The following is a 14,467-nucleotide window of genomic DNA, read 5'->3' as shown; positions in this document are numbered from 1 at the left end:
ATACACACGTTTGTAGTAGAAGTAGTATGGTGTAGATACGGCCTTTTAAAAGCCCATTTCTCTGAGCTTTGTTATGTATCTATCTAGCTATAGTGGTGCTTCTGAGCGTATCCAATTAATCACCATATGTGCAGTGGCACAAGTCATGCAAGTCATCCACATTTCTGGGTTTGGAACTCTTGCCCAGTTGTCTGTAGGCAATGTCCGCTTATGGCAAGAGAACGGCTCACTCCAAGGCTTGCGGGTAAGATGGTATGAAGCCTTCTCGCGAGCGTGGTAAACCAGTTCCTGCAGGGTGTAGATATCAACCAGAGATGGATTTTGATTGGCAACCTGCAGCTGCGGCCAATTGTGGCTCAGCAACCAGGCATCCTCTAACCTCCTGCATTCTTCATAAGTGAGCATAGCCTCGGAATGTTTGTCAGCACCAGAAAGAATTTCCCCCAGTATGTGTATCTGTGTGTGTTCTCCTCTAAGGAGTATCAACTGCACAAGCATGAGTCAGTAACCCACAGAGTCTTTCCCCATCATGTGTGGGCGATGGGATACCCACCACAGCACAGCACTTGGCTCCCTCTGCGTCTAGCATCATGAATGTGGACTTCGTTCATATGGAGTGGGCATTCTGACAAAGTGTTTCTTTATCCTCCTTTGTGGTAGCCTTCCAAGGTGATGTAGCAATACATGGGATTGGAGATTTATACCGTCTGGATTGAGAAAGCAAGCTTTTTATTTCGTAGAGTCTTTAGCTAGTGGTGCACACATGTTTTACGGAAAGGACCCTCATGATATGTTTTGTGTAGGGCTGGCATCCAAGTCAAATGACTTAAGTGCAGTGGATTAAATCTGCATAAATAGGAATATATCAGTGTCTAGAAAGAATTAAGGGTCTGTCCAGACACTTATCTATCCCAACATCAGTGCAAATTACCAAAGAGAAAAATATGGATAACCACATTAAAGAAAGCTGCTGTAACAGTTTCTTGCACTGTGCAAGGTTTTGGATCAGAAGGTCTACAAGGTCACTTCCAACTTTTTGGAGGGTCCCTTCCCTTTGGCTAGGTTCACATATAATGCAGATGAGGTTCCCCCAGCCTAAGATATGGAGGGAACCTGAGTCTGGCCCTGCAGGTGTTCACATATCTCAGTTTGTTAGAAGTAGCAGAGTTGAACCAGATCCACTCCCCTTGGCCAAGTCTCCTAGTGAGATCCTGGATGCTATCTCAGCCTGCCTTGTGCTGCCTCACAGCTATTGGTCCCAATGGCAAAGGGGATGGGGCAGTACACCAGAAGTTCATTACGAGCATAAGTTCAGATATAACATGTACCTAAAGTGGAGCCATACCTACTTTGTCAAGCCATCTTCAAATCTTGGTTTCAGAAGTCAGTTTGTGGGCCCAGATGAAGATGAGGCTCCCATCTTGGTGTGGGTTCAGAAGACAGTCACAGACAAATCAGTTGCCAACTCTGTAAGTAGGCTCCGCATTATGTGTGAACCTACCCTGTGATTCTAGGTTGCGTTATATTCTTAGCACTATCTGCTGGCAATCTGCACCAATCCATGAAACAACAGTGAAAGAGCTATATATTTTTCATGCTCCTTTTATCCTAACTTGAGAAAAAGGCAACTCTTTCACTGTTGTTGCATAGATTGGCAGATTGCCAGAAGATGGCACTAAGACTATCACACAACCTTTTCCTTCTTAGTGTGGTTCCCCGTGCTTTTCTTCTTGGTACTCTGTTTACCAGGATCCAAGACTAGGTTTTTCCCCAAGTTCTTTGAAGTTATAAATCAGTGGGTTATCTTAAATTCAAAGTCCTCTTCCTTTTAGGTAAATAAGAGTATAACACTTGGAGGGGAGGCAGGGAGGGGTATCCCAGGAATGCACAGTGCACTTGTGTGGTGCATTACTGCGACTCTGGGGGCGGGGCGCCTCACATCAGCACTTGGCTTCACCCAACCCCCGGAGCTCCCAGGCGAGGCGCGGGAGTTCCAGAGTCCAGCCGCTGCTTGTCTGGGTGGGCAATCCATCCGCCCATGACGGCTATGCGATCTTCTGCGGGGAGAACGGGTCAAAGCCGCTCTTCCCGCAAACCTCCTCCTGGCACTCCACACTGCTCCCCCCCCTTGTCTAAGATGGTGCCTTTTATCTGCAGTTTATATAAAGATCTATATTTAAAATAATTAGCTTTTAAAAATCAGCATAGTGTATTAATTGGGGATGCCTTTTTACAGTAGTTGATTAATCTAACCAATTAATTTAGTTGATTAATCTAACCAATCCATCAATTACATGTTCCAGTCCTTGCTCTGTTCTCATACCATTTTCTGACCTGAAACATTTTTTATTCACTCAGTAGGCAGCCTCTAGCCACCTAATGGCACAGCAGGGAAATGACCTGACTAGCAAGCCAGAGGTTGCCGGTTCAAATCCCCACTGGTATGTTTCCCTATGGAACATACTATGTTCCATAGACTATGGGAAACACCTATATCAGGCAGCAGTGATATAGGAAGATGCTGAAAGGCATCATCATCTCATACTGCGCGGGAGGAGGCCATGGTAAACCCCTCCCGTATTCTATCAAAAGCAACCACAGGACTCTGGTTGCCAGGAGTCGACACCAACTCAACGGCACACTTTACCTAGTACAACATACTATTTAATAACTTGGAAACTATTTCTGAAATTTACAGATATTCCTAACCCCATCATTCCTAGGCTCTAAAAGCTTGGCCTACTACTCTATTCTCAAGGGTCCATGTGATGATCCAGAGACCAGAAGGACATTTTGACACACAAACTGACTCCCTTGCGGGTGGCCAGGCTCAATGGTAAAACTGGGAACGCCTGTTAAGCAGGGCTTCTCAAACTTGGTCCGGACCCCGTGCAAGTTGGACTGATTAAGTGCCATCAAGTGTCTATTCTTAGTGACCACATAGATAGATTCTCTTCAGGATGATCTGTCTTCAATTTGGCCTTTAAGGTCCCTCAGTGGTGCATTCATTGCTGTCGTAATCAAGTCCATCCACCTTGCTGCTGGTCGTCCTCTTCTTCTCTTTCCGTCAACTTTCCCCCTGCATTATGGACTTCTCAATGGAGCTGGGTTTTCTCATAATGTGTCCAAAGTTTGATAGTTTGTGTCTGGTCAATTGTGTCTCAAGTGAAAATTCTGGATTGATCAATTTGTTTTCCTGGCTGTCCATAATATTCTCAAAAATCTTCTCCAGCACCAAAGTACAAAAGCGTCAATACTTTTTCTGTCCTGCTTCTTCGAAGTCCAGCTTTCACAATTTAAAATAATGACCTATTCTATAAGTGTAATAAAAAGCCTGGGTGAATAAATGTATCTTAACAGCCCTTTTAAAAGCTGTCAGACTTGGGGAGGCTCTTGTTTTGACAGGGAGCTCATTCCAAAGCCTCAGGGTGGCAATGAAAAGGCCCATACCTGAGTACCAACCAGAAAACCTGGTGGCAGCTGCAGACAGACCTCCTCAGATGATTTCAAAAGGTGGCAGGGCTCATAACAGAGAAGGTGTTTGCTCTAATTTTTGACAGTTTTTATGTATACTTGATTTGTTGTTCATGGGCCCTGGTGTTTTTTATTTTGCTCCATTTTTGCTTTTTGCTTCGTTTTACTGGATTGTTTTAAATTAATTTTTGTAAGTAATCTCAGAGGCTAGTTTATAGTTTTAAAAAATTAGGTTTTAGATTTTTTAATCTGTATTTTAAACTGTCTTAATTGTGTTAAGTTTTAATTGTTGTGTTTTTAGATTATGAACCGCCCAGAGACTTGAGTATGGGGCGGTATTAAAATGTGTTAAATAAAATAAGTAAGTAAGTAAATAAAATCATTGGGAAGGCAGGGTGTACATGTTTAAAATACAAACATACAGCCCAGGGCAGAGAATGGCAGATCAGTCACATGACTACTTCCCCACTTGTGCTGAAATGGTACAGATCCTCCAAATCAGAAAACCACTCCTGCTTTGTGGGTGTGGCTACAGTGGACCATCATGATGCTAACCTCCTATAACGGAGAACCCCGTTACTTGCAGATCCAGCATCTGCAGTTTCGCGTATCCGTGGTTGGGTGATTGGCACCCAACCTCAGGATACGCTGGGGATGGGGGAAGGGTTAAACCTGAGTATCCATGGTGGCTGGAAATGATCTCCAAGGTTATTTCTGGCCGTGATTTTGAGCACAGGAGCCATTTTGGGGCTCATTTTAAAAGAAAAAACAGCATAACACATGTGGTTTTCTTCCAAAAAATGGCAGAATGGAGACTCTTGGGGATATTGCTGGAACATTGCTGGGGGCCCATGGAACATAGTAGGCAACTTTCCCCTGTGTTTCTAGGGCCATTTTCATGGTTTTAAAAGGAAAAAAATATGGAAAAATCCCTGCGATTTTCCACCAAAAGACAGTGGAATAAAGACTCTTGGGGGGCATTGCTGGGATGTGGGGGACCCATGGAGCATGGTAGGCAACTTTCCCCTGCATTTTTACATCCATTTTAGCTTCTCCCCCCTTTTCTGTGACCTTCGGGAACTTAACCTCCCTTTCCCTATTGCCCCAATGCCTTGTTATCCACGGTTTCGTTATCTGCACTAGAACCAGGGAACCGAACACCTGCAGATACCGAGGTCCACCTGTACAAGAAGATTCAAGGCTAGACATCGCACATTGCTTCATTGCTAAGCAGGGTCCACCTTGGTTTGCATTTGGATGGGAGACTACATATGAGCATCTAAGATATTGTTTGGAATAGGGCTGCAGCTCAGTGTTAGAGCATCTGCTTGCATGCAGAAGGTCCCAGGTTAAATCCCTGGCAGCATCTCTGGGTAGGGCTGGGTGAGACTCCTGCCTGAAACTTTGGAGAGCCGCTGCCAATCTGTGTGGACAATACCGAGCTAGATGGACCAATATTCTGATTCAGTATAAGGCAGCTTACTGTGTTTCTATCAAATATTCTATTAACAGAAATAACAACAAGGAAACCTTGACCTAGACAGTCACTAGTGTGAGTCAGCTGCATGAATCATTACTCAAAGAAGAAGATGATGAGATGACGCCATCCCTTTAGGCATCACGGGCAGCTGCATGTAATCTGGGTAAACTTTCACTGCCGCATCAAAACAAACCATCAAACTGAAAGGTAACCACTGAAATGGCTACTGCTCAACCAAATTATAGTGTGTTAATTGGAGCACATCATAAAGCAATGTGAGTCAATGTACCGTAACGGTTTAGCAAATACTGTGTGTCATGGAGAACAACTTCTGTGTTTCCAAATGGAAGAGTCCTCTGCATCAGGTTTTGGAGAAACAAACATTGATCCAAATAGAAGTTCCCTCGCTTCAACAAACTTTTACTCATGACTACTTGTTATTGCTACTGGTTTGCATATAACCCAATCTGGAAGCCTGTAGCAAGAAATGAGCCATGCAGCTAAGAAAGTTTATTGCAACTAGTTTTTGTTAATATACAGAAAAGATCATCAATCATCATTTATATGAATACAGACCAAATATTTTTTGTGCAAGAGTGCTATAACAAAATTCTGCAAATCACCAATTTTTAGCACAACTCGGTAATCTTTTGCACTAGCGCAACTTTGCTCATTATGCAACCACTTCATTAGTCAGGATGTCAGCCATTATATACAAAACAATTGTGGTGATGAAATGAAATCTCAAGTTAACTAGTATTCAGACACTGACTGTGTGTTCAATTTAGGATTATTTTATTTCAGTACTGTACACATTTATCCTATTGTTCCTTAAATAAAATCAAAGATCCTTCATGACTTTAATCATAACAGTTAATTTGGACATGATCATATTGTTATTTCATACACCAATAATAAATAATTAGTTTCTTAGAATGTTTCCTGTTTTTTTGCACCGTCATTTTTGCTTCCAACAAATGTCCCATGATAACCTGATTTTCCTTCTTTATGGATTTCATCAGATTACTAAGTAATATTCCTTGCAGTATATATACAAACAGATCTCATATAAACTCGTGGATTATTTTCACAGCTCTTTCCCTCCCTCAAATGCCTTTGAATAATCACATTCCAGAAAATATGTCATACAGTTAGTTTTATTAGGAGACTCCCCAAATGCCTGCCTAGAGGCGATAATGGGCTGGATAAGGGAAAACAAACTGAAGCTGAATCCAAGATGGAGGTACTCATTGTGGATGGTCAAGACTTAGGAAGTGGTTTAGATCTGCCTGTTCTGGACAGGGTCACACTCCCCCAGAAAGAGCAGGTACGTAGTCTGGGAGTACTCCTGGATCCCAAACTTCTCCCTGATTTCTCAGGTTGAGGCAGTGGTCAGGAATGCTTTATATTAGGTTCGGCTGATCCGCCAGCTGTGTCCATTTCTGGAGATAAACGACTTTAAAATAGTGGTGCATATGCTGTTAATATCCAGGCTTGACTACTGCAATGTGCTCTACGTTGGGCTGCCTTTATACGTAGTTCTGAAACTGCAGTTAGTACAGAATACAGCAGCCAGGTTGAACTCTGGGGCTTCCTGAAGAGCTCATGTTACACCCATTTTGAAAGAACTACACTGGCTGCCAATAAGTTTCTGGGAGAAATACAAAGTGCTGGTCATTACCTATAAAGCCCTTAACGGCTTGGGTCTGAGGCATTTAAGAGAATGCCTTCTTCTCTGTCAACCCCACCGCCTCTCAAGTTCATCTGGGGAGGTCTGGTTGAGGCTGCCAGCAGCTTGGTTGGTGGCAACTTGAAACTGAGACTTTTCTAGAGTTGCCCCAGGACTCTGGAACTCGCTTCCTAATGAAGTCAGAGTTTCCTCTTCTCTGAATGTTTTAAATAAGGAACTAAAAACATACCTGTTTAGTCAGGCTTTTAGTTTATAGTTTTAAAGTTTCGTTTTTTATCATATTTTAAATTGTTTTAATTATGTTCCTGTTTTAATGTTTTTTTTAAATATTGAAGATATATTTAATGTTTTTTACATAAGAAGGGCCCTGCTAGGTTAGGCCAAGGCCTATCTGTTCCAGAGTTCTGTTCCCCACAATTGCTGACTAGATGCCTATGACAAACTCAAAGGCTCAAGAGATTGACAGACCCCTCCTCTTGCCATTATTTCTCTGCAACTGGTATTTAGAGGCACACATGCTCCATAGTCATGGCAGTGATCTGTTTTATTATTTAGAGACATTCCTTTATTTAGGAATGTCAACAGTATTAAAGAAAGGTAATTTTAGCATGGGAGTGCTAAAATGTAGTGCTAGATAGAGCTAGAATGATATATGTGTGGAGATTGCAGTACCTTTCTCTTTTTTAAAAGCTGGATTTTCTGGGGGAACTGGAGGAGAAAAAATGATTTCATGACATCATGTAGATGCCCTGTAAAAAGTGAGTGAGCAAAGCATGGCAATTCACCCAGAGTAAACAGCTGTTATGAAAGCACACACATTGCTACAGAATAGCTGAAATTCAAAATACATTTCAGCAATATTTACTCTCTGGATGGGCTGTGATGGTGGGCAGTGGAATGGGAAAAGTCCAGTGGTTGTGTGAGCGTGCACACACGCATATCTCTGCATGTACACTGAAATCAAGAGACACTGGTAGTGTTTTAGAAAAGCATCCTCAACATCTCCCTAAAGATAAAATAGGAGGAACGAACCTTATAAATGGGGACAGTTGGAACACATGCAAATCTCATCGGCTATTCTGTTGCTCACTCTGAAGAGAGCCTTTTGAAGCTCGCTGCTGTCTGCTTGTGATTTGTCTGCATCACATGCCAACTGACAGAGGGCTCGGTAGGCTTCAGGGTCCAGCAATAACATCATCATTCAAGCCCAACTCTCTCATAGAAGCATTTCTTTAAATTGCCTCATGGAAACCGCTAAAACACATTATGATGGAGAAAGACATGCTCGTTACACTCTGCAGTCCTGTTTTACTTTGGCTTTATCTTTTGGTTAGGAGGTCTGAGGTCCAGCCATTTTTGCTTATGAGAGCAACTTCTCCTTTTGAGTTGTTCCAAAGCTATTTGCATTGGTGGCTTTCAGTTTTCCACCGAGTCTTTAATGTGGTAAGACTGCCAAGAGGTTGCCTGTCCTCAGTAAACTCAGCGCTCTTTTCTTTCTGCTTTTTATTATTTTGTTCTATACTTCTTATTTTTAATTGTTACAGAAATGCACAAATAACAAAAAAACAACAACAGAAAAATCTCAGGAAAAAAACAAATATAGAGCTTTATTAAAAAATCATTTATTCATTTAATTCATTTGGAATATTTTTGAATACAATTATAAAATAAAAAACATTTTAAACTTTTCAAGTCTTGCATATGCAGGGTTTTCCCCCCCAGGGTATGGGGAGGGCATCCTCAGTGTGACGGGTATTATGTTTACGTCCTGCATGCTCCGAGACAGTGTCAATAGAAAACAAGCACGTCCATCGGGTCCTCGGTAACACCCTCTATAGCCCCAGTTCTGTCCTGTCTTGCTCCGTAGACAGATCTTTTTGTCCTTACTTAGTCGCCAGAACTTGCCAGTTCTTTATCGTTCTTCTGTGTGCGAGGGGGCGAAGGGAGTCATCGAACTGCTCCAGTTTGCCTTTGTTGTCTCCACTCATCCTTCGCCTTTGCCCTTTGTGTGTATTCCCGTAGTTTTACCGCTCCTGATCTTCCGTCCCTACCCTTCTTTTCAAAGAGAAATCCCCCCCCACCATCCTCTTTTTCAATCTCCGATTATGGAGTTAGCCCATACGGGCGATATGCTTAGAGGCTCCCTTTCAGAGGGCCCACTGTCTGAAACACCGCACAATCCCGTGGCTACGGGTAGCGGTCATTTGGCAGTGCCTGAGGGGAGCAGCACAACAGACCTGTCCGTGCCTGTCCTACCGCCCCGTTTGTCAGAGCCTCAGCCTAAAAAGGCAGAGAAAAAGACCAAGCACCTTAAGATTAAGGATGGTGCGAGGCGAAAGAAAAAGAAGCAGGGTACCCCTCTCAGAGAGCGTGAGGGAACAGCAAAAAGCAAAGGAATCAACTGTTGTTCCCACCGAAATGGTGGCCGCCATTCCGGGTCCTACCGCGACCGCACAAAATATCTTGGAGGCGGCAAACGAAAGAGAGCAAAGCAGCGTGGCTCCAGTGGGACAACGGGCTCAGCCTTGTGGTGAAATGGCTCTTAATCTGTTACCTAATTCCAGAACTAATGTTAACGAAGGGGATGTGACACTGGGTCCTAACAATGAACAGCTAAGTTCTAAAGAACTACATTGGCTGGGGGAATTTGTGCAAAAACAATGCCTAGCCTTGGTACCTCCTCTCATCAGACAGGCTTTACCCACTGGCTCTAATATAATCTCCAATCCTTCAGACAGGCAGGGGGAACTGGTCTCTGGGTCAGCTATGCCAGCTATTCCTATTCAGGCACGATCGCGCAGACCCAGACGTCCCTCCTTTTCATCTTCTCTGGACTCCAGTCCTGTTAGGTGGGCTATTCCATTGGGAGAGAGAACAAGGTTTCATAGACCCTACAGAAAAAGGCACCGCGGCAGGGATCACTATCCCCAGTATTCCGCTGATGAGGGAATACAAGTACCTAAGCTACCGGCTGTCCATACCTCTGCTAATCCTATTCTAGGAGATAATCAGGCCGGCCTAAATATTCCCATGATGGTGTTGCCTGCTGGTTCTCAGCATCTAATCTCTAGACATGTACCTCCAAACCCTGATTCTTCCTCTTCAGAGGATGAGAGAGAGGAAGGGGAGCTTTCAGACGAACAGGCTCCAACCAAGAAGCCCAGCACTGTTAGGTTATTCTCGGCTGCAGAATTTGAGATACTCCTTACCAAAGCAACGAGAGCTATTAAAGACGTGTCTCCTAATGCCCACCCCAGTGGGCAGAGGGTTGGATCAAGAGGTTTTTCCTGCCACTCCTACCTCTTCGGCCACGGTTCCCTTTCCCTCTCTATTAAGAGATGTTATGCTAGCTGAGTGGGGGGTTCCAATTGCTAATAAATCTGCTTTATCATTTCCTAAGAAACTCTACACATTACCCTCCGATGTTATGTCTATCCTAGTTGTACCCGTGGCGGATGCCGTCGTGGCACAACTGGTGACCGGCACTCTGGTGAATAAAGAGGGGGACGAGTTCCTCAAGGCGCCTGAGGAGAAGAAGGCTGATCATTTGTTAAGAAAAAACCATGAAGCATCGGCTACAGTCATCAGGGTGGCAACGACCAATTCCATTTTTGCTAGAGCATCCATATTATGGTCTAAGGAACTAGCCAAGTTGGTGTCCCCAGAAAACATCAAGTTACGACAAGTTTCAAACAAAATAGCCAGGGCTTGTGCTTTGATGGCCAACTCAAGCGTCGACTGTATTCAGCACGCATCTAGGTCCATGGCGGCGGGAGTGGCTCTCCGTAGGGATCTTTGGCTAAAGCACTGGAGGATGGACTCCAAGTTGGCTCTGGCTGCAACACCTTTTAGGGGTGGAAAGATGTTGGGAGATTCACTTGATCAGGTCTTAGTGGAAACAAGCGATAAAAAGAAGCCCATGCCTGTAGGGCAAGGAGAATCACGCAGACCCTTTCAAGGGAATACCTATAACCAGAATTCCTTTCGTTCCTTTAGGGGTTTCCATCGTTCCTCTAACACAGGATTCAGAAATAACTTCTGAGATAGAAACCAGCAGGGAAGCGCATTCAAGCAACCCTGGTGTCGGTCATGGAACAACAAATCTCAAGGAAATTCCAGGAATAGACCTGGATCCTTCGCAGGATCTGCGGAGCAGCAAAACCGTAAGCAGTGACTCGATTCCGGTGGGGGGCAGGCTGCAGGAGTTTGCCCAAGTTTTGGGGGAAAGTACCTCAGACAGATGGGTCATCAAAATGGTGACTCAGGGGTACCAAATAGATCTCATTTCACAACCTCCAGATTTCTTTTACAAGACCCCGGTATCCAAAATTCAAGCAAAAAAGGACTTGATGGATCAAGCTATTGCCCACCTGCTGGAAATTCAGGTGACAGAAGTGGTGCCACAGGAAGAGAGATATGCGGGCGTATACGTTCTACTCTTTTTGGTCCCAAAGAAGGACGAGGCATGGTGCACAGTGTTAGATCTAAAAAGGTTGAACAGTTTTGTGAGAAAATGCACGTTCCGGATGGAATCACTGTGGACCATCAAATCGGCAGTACATCGAATGAACTGGCTAGCATCCATCAACTTATCCGAAGCCTATCTTCATGTACCGATACACCTTGCTTCTCGCCGTTATCTTCGGTTCTCTTACAATCAAAATCTGTTTCAATACAAGGCCTTGCCTTTCGGCCTTTCATCGGCTCCTCGGGTTCTTATGAAACTCATGGTAGCAGTTATTGCTTGCATTCGTCAGGAAGGCATTCATACGTATCTGTATCTGGACGACGTACTCATTTGATCGGTCAATTTCAGAGCAGCGACTAGAGATGTACTACGGACGGCACATATCATGGAAAGCCACGGGTTTGTTATCAATCAAGCCAAGAGTCACCTCCAGCCTTCGCGACTCCTTCAACATCTAGGGGTCTTGTTCAACACAGAGGTGGGGTTAGTTTCACTACCAAAGAACTGGCAAGAGAAGATTGCGTCCGCCATCAGACCCTGGCTCCACAAGAGAAAAGGGTCAGTCCTATCGTTGGCACAAATTCTAAGACTAATGATAGCATGTCCGGAGTGCACCCCTTGGGCCAGGTGGCACTCTAGACCTCTACCGTGGTTTCTGTTACCACTCCAACAGAGCATCATGAACAAGCTACACAGAACAGTCAAGTTACCTCAGAAGGTCAGGAATTCCCTTTGTTGGTGGCTGTCACCAGTAATGGAACGGGGATTGCCACTGGAAGTGTCCCAGAAGGTCATCATTACCACAGATGCCAGCCTCTCAGGCTGGAGAGCTCACTGTTTTGCTCAATATGCGCAAGGGTTATGGGAGCAGAGAGATCTGAGATTCAACATCAATTGGCTTGAACTCAAAGTGGTGCCTCTAGCCCTTCTCAGTTTTCAGGACACGGTGAAAGGAAAACACGTACTTGTCCAGACGGACAATGTAAGTACCAAGGCTCACATCAATCATCAATGCGGCACGAGATCAAGGTCCCTCATGAAGGAGACAAATCTCCTATTTCAGTCGGCAGAAGTACATCTAAAGTCAATTTCAGTGGAGCACCTATCTGGGATGGCAAATGTTCAGGCAGACTGGTTGAGCTGTCAGTGGGTGGACCCAACAGAGTGGTCATTGAACACAGATGTGTTCAAACTGATTGTCAAGGAATCGGGGTGTCCTCTGGTGGACCTTTTTGCCACACAAAAGAACAACAAGGTTCCTCGATTTTTCCCCAGACACTAATGCCAAAATGCGGAACAAGTGGATACCCTAACTTCGAGATGGCCACTAGGACTTCTCTACGCATTTTCTCCTACAGTGATCCTGGGCACAGTGATTCGCAGATTGATAGCCGAGGAGGCCGAGGTAATACTAGTGGCTCCATATTGGCCACAGAGACCTTGGTTTTCGGACCTGGTGTCTCTGTCGATCCAACCTCCTTGGTCTCTACCAGCACAAAACGATCTACTATCGCAAGGTCCGATCTTTCACCTAGATCCGGCGTGGTTCCATCTTCACACTTGGAGGTTGAGCGGAGGGCGCTAGCAATCAGGGGTTATTCCCTGATACCGTACAAAATACCATTCTGGCAGCAAGAAGGGAATCTACCAAACGCATTTACCAGTTTACTTGGAGGGCTTTTTGTGACTGGGGGAAGGTACACAAGATTTCCCCCGTATCTGCAGGGGTCGCTGACATCCTGGGTTTTTTTCAGACGGGGCTGGAAAAAGGCCTGCGTTCTTCTACATTACAAAGACAAACCTCTGTGCTGGCTTCAGTTTGGGATATTTCATCTCCAGGTACAGCCAGTCTTCATCCCCACATTTGATGCTTTCTGAGGGGCCCCTCCAACTTAGCCCCTTCTCTAATTCATAGGTTTCCCAATTGGGATCTTAATAAGGTTTTAAATGCACTCACTAAAGCTCCTTTCGAACCATTGCGTCTAGTTTCATTAAAATTATTATCTTTTAAGGTTCTGTTTTTAGTAGCTATCACATCCACTAGACGGACGTCGGAGTTAGCGGCATTATCTATTAGGGATGAGCTTTGTGTTTTTCAGAAGGAAGCCGTGGTGCTTAAGTTGAACCCTACTTTTATTCCTAAAGTCAACTCTGTTTTTCATAGGAGTCAGGATGTTGTGCTTCCTTCGTTTTGTCCAAATCCAAAGCATCCAAAGGAACAAGCTTGGCATACTCTGGATGTTCGGAGGACCCTGAAGATCTATATTAAGTGTACCAAAGTTTTTCGGAAGTCTGATTCCCTTTTTGTGTCTTTCCAACCATCTTCCTTAGGGGTTAAGGCTTCTGGGGTCATTTTGGCTCATTGGATCAGGGAGGTGGTTTCTTTGACATATGAGGTTGCCAAATTACCAGTACCTCAGGGTATCATGGCTCATTCTACCCACAGTGCATCTACCACTGCAGTGCATCTACCTTTTTGGCCAGGGCGCCGTTAGAGGCGATTTGTAAGGCAGCCACATGGTCATCCACTTTGCCATTTATTAAACATTACAAAATTCCATCCTTTTCTGACACTCAAGCAGCTGTGGGTAGGACAATTTTACAGAAAGTGGTCTAACTCATCTGCTTCCCGCCCATATGGTAGCTTGGATACGTCCCATCACGTTGAGTATGCCCTCCCCATACCCTGGAAAAAGAAACATCGGTAGACTTACCGTGAAGGGTTCTTTTTCAGGTATGGAGAGGGCATCCAGCCCTCCCGCGGATAATACAGGGAGGTTTTTTCTGGTTGGAGGGGCGACTCCCAGGGTGTCTTAGCTTACCTTTTCCTTGACTTCTTAAAGTCTTTCTATCTTACCTGCAAAAAATTTGACGGATTCTGTTTGATGGGTCTTGATTCTTAAATTTTCCTTTCCCTCCTTGGCAAGAGTTGGTTATTATATATAAAAGCATTGAAGATTAATTACAGTATTGACTCAGTAGAAATTGTTATAGGGGTCCCGCCTTCGCTCTACAGTACAGAACTGGGGCTATAGAGGGTGTTACCAAGTACCTGATGGACGTGCTTGTTTTCTATTGGTCCTGTCTCGGAGCATGCAGAACGTAAACGTAATACCCGTCATGTTGAAGATGCCCTCCCCATACCTGAAAAAGAACCCTTCACGGTAAGTATACCAATGTTTATTTTTGTTGTTGTCTTTTTGCATCAATAACATTTAAATGTTGTATAAATGTTAGGAGAGCTTTGGAATATGCTCCCTGCTGAAATAAGAGCATCTCCTCTGTTTTCAGGAAGACACTCAAGACTCTCCTGTTCTCGCAAGCTTTTAATTAGAATTAATTTTTACAATTTTAA

The 14,467-nt window shown here is 44.2% G+C and overlaps 1 protein-coding gene and 1 long non-coding RNA gene across 3 annotated transcripts in view; one reads left to right on the top strand and one right to left on the bottom strand.

The window, feature by feature from the left end:
• The window catches only part of TNFRSF11B (TNF receptor superfamily member 11b), a 172,954-nt gene that overhangs the window by 77,829 nt on the left and 80,658 nt on the right, over positions 1–14,467 (top strand). The window lies entirely within an intron of this gene.
• The window catches only part of LOC128322036 (uncharacterized), a 49,534-nt gene that overhangs the window by 13,860 nt on the left and 21,207 nt on the right, over positions 1–14,467 (bottom strand). The gene's annotated exons all lie outside the window — the stretch shown is intronic.

This window comes from Hemicordylus capensis, chromosome 4, assembly GCF_027244095.1.
Source record: "Hemicordylus capensis ecotype Gifberg chromosome 4, rHemCap1.1.pri, whole genome shotgun sequence".
In the NCBI taxonomy this organism is placed as follows: Eukaryota; Metazoa; Chordata; class Lepidosauria; order Squamata; family Cordylidae; genus Hemicordylus; species Hemicordylus capensis.
The sequence above is the reverse complement of the archived record's forward strand: the minus strand, read 5'-3'. Positions and strand labels throughout refer to the sequence as shown.